This window comes from Elephantulus edwardii, unplaced genomic scaffold (genome assembly GCF_000299155.1).
Source record: "Elephantulus edwardii isolate Elephantulus edwardi_28Jun2011 unplaced genomic scaffold, EleEdw1.0 scaffold00037, whole genome shotgun sequence".
In the NCBI taxonomy this organism is placed as follows: domain Eukaryota; kingdom Metazoa; phylum Chordata; class Mammalia; order Macroscelidea; family Macroscelididae; genus Elephantulus; species Elephantulus edwardii.
In genome coordinates, this window is record NW_006399787.1 from 15,198,601 (window position 1) to 15,201,527 (window position 2,927).

Sequence of the window (2,927 nt, forward strand, 5' to 3'; positions counted from 1 at the left end):
TTGGAAAATACGATCATGGTGAGAGAAACAATGAGGGAGATCCTACGTTAGGATTTTTTGCCAAGAATAACGGTCTAGTCATTGCTTATAGCCTTTTTCAACAAAATAAATGGCAGCTACATATGTGAACCTCATCAGATAGAACAGGTGGTAATTAAACTGACTATATCTGTGGAAAGACACAATGGAGAGGCTCACTTTCAATCAGAAGACGACCAGTGCTCCACTGTGGAATACCCCATAAACTGTTCACAAGTCAGGTTCATGATGCAAGTAAATAAAATGAAAATAAGTTCAAGAGACCTTAAGAACTTTGTGTATGTTCCACTTGAATTTAGACACCATATCAAGAATGGATTTCATGCACTGACTGCTAATGTGACCAAACGAGCTTTGGGATGATATGAAGAAAGTCAAAGGTCATTGAAAAGAAGGAAAGAAAGAAAAGAGCAACATGGATATTAAAGAGACTCTGAAATGAACTGACTCCGTTGAATGCAGTAAGCGAATGACTACATGAAGTGAATGGAAGAAATGCTGGGGTAAAAGAGCTAAGTAAATGGCTGGAAGGCTAGTTATGAAGATAAAGAAAATTCTTATCTTTTAAAAAATACAAAGGCTTGGAAATAAAATTTAAAAAATCAACCAACCTAAAAGGGAAAAATGTATTTGGAATTTCGTAAAGAACGAACTGTTCAGTTTTTGAAAGAACGGAAGAAAAAAATCTCAAGCTGCAATACTGAAAGACTACTTGGACAATGCTGGAAATACCTAGTGGATGCAAGTAATTCACCAAGTCACTGCATGAACAAGAATCCTTCAGGGAGACAGCGCATGTTCAAGGATCTGTGGTACTGAAGGAAGCTCAACTATACTGATGGCTGGCTATGAAGAATAAGCTCTAAGAATGGGCAGAATCACATGTGTGTGTATGTGTGTCCAATGAATACAATGCACTAAATTACAAGAAACTTCAAGGTAGTCCCAAGAAAACACCAGTTAGAAGAGATCCATCTATATGTGGCCCAACAAAATTCAGAAATCATTCAACAGTAAACTTAACATCACGCACAAGTACAATTCTACAGAAGATAATCCAAGAACAATGTAGCAGTACTTTGACAGGGACCTGCTAGAAATTCAAACTGCATTCAGAAGAAGATTGTAGAATGAAGGGTATCACTGATGATATTAGATGGATACTGAAAAGCAGAAAATACCAGAAAGATATTTCTCGCTATTTTATTCATTAAACAACATGCTGCTGGAAACTCTATGAACTTTGACAAATGTCGATAGTTATAGAAAGCTTTTTGTTCATGGTCACTATGAGTTGTGCTCGACTCGAAGGCAATCACCACTACCACCACCAACGACATGTTACTATGGGGATAATAAAAAATAACACTGTGAAGAAATTAAGTACCATAACAATTATGATTATGCAGTATCTGTACATTAAAAAAAAAAAAAGGAGGCACTCATGAAGCAAAATAAGGAGGTGTTGTGTGGCTTAAAATCGGGAAAAGTACACCTCAGGGTTTCATGCGCCTTTTACCATATTTGTTCAATGGTATGCAAAACAAATAATCCAATAAATTAATCAATACGAAGAAGGTGGTGGCATCCAAACTAGAAGAAAAGTCATTAACAACCCGAGCCACGCAGATGACATACTTGCTGACCTTGAGTTAAATAAAGCACTAACTTATGAGCAGCAAAGACTAGAATTCAGTATGAATTACATCTCACCATAAAGAAAGCAAAATCCTTACAACTGAACCAATAAGCAGCATCATAACCAAAAAAGAAAAGACTGAAACTGTTTGTAATTTAATTTTCATTATAAGTAATCAAGATCTATGAAAACAGCTGTCAAGAAACCACATGACGCCTTTTGCTTCCAGGTGGCAGCTATGGTGGTGGCAAATTCAAGATCTGTCAATTCCACGATGTTCTTTTACATCAATATGGCGGCCAGGAACTTGGCCGAAAGAAGATCAAGCTTTTTGAAGACATTGCGCTTAAAATGGCTGAGGCATTTTTAAAAAATGCTTAGGTAGTTCTGCACAGGAGAACTCAGAAAACTGGAGTTCCAATAGGATACAAAGGGAACACCTTCGACATAAAGAGTCATAAAGGATTTCAGGATCCAGGGTGGAGATTGTGTTAATGGAGATGGTACTGGAGTTGCCAGTATTTACCAAGAGCCATTTTCACATGAAAATTTTAAACTCAGACAACTCAGCGCCAGGCCTACTTTCCATGGCAAATAGTGCTCCCAGTATAGATGGCTGCCAGGGCTTCATTACCTGTTGTAAGTGTGACTGGCTGGATGGGAAGCAAGTGGTATTCAGAAAAATTATAGAGAGATTTCTCGTGATGAGAAAAGCTGAGAGTGTTCCTACAGGCCCAATAATAAATCCAAAATGCCTGTAGTGATCTCACAGCGTGGGGAGATGTAGCATAGACAAGATGAAATCAGGCTCCTTCTGGGTGATGGGCTTGATGTTTTCTCCCCTGCCTGTTGCTTGCTCCATCTGATCAAGAGACCTTGGAAGTATCAAGTATTCAAGACAAATATTTAGTGCTTACATTTGTAAGTGTAAATAAATTTGGGTGTTATTTTTTTTTAAAAGAAAGGAAGAAATCAATAGTGCACTGGGCATATTTACTTCAAAAGATCTCTTTGATGTTATGTTAGGTGTCCTCAAGTTGAGTATGACTCATAGCAACCCTATCAATAGCAGATTTGAACCCTAACCTACTCTGGGCCATCCTCACGATCTCTAACACACTTGAGGCCATTGCTGCAATCACAGTGTCAATCCACTTAGTTGGGGGTCTTCGAATCTTTCATTGTACCTCCACCTTCCCAAGGATGATGTCCCTCTTCCAAGAACAGCCTCTCACAGTAACATGTCCAA

At 38.3% G+C, this 2,927-nt stretch overlaps 1 pseudogene; it reads left to right on the forward strand.

The window, feature by feature from the left end:
- The first annotated feature begins 1,916 nt into the window (after nt 1-1,916).
- On the forward strand, nt 1,917-2,465 carry LOC102867117 (annotated as a pseudogene).
- The last annotated feature ends 462 nt before the right edge of the window (nt 2,466-2,927 follow it).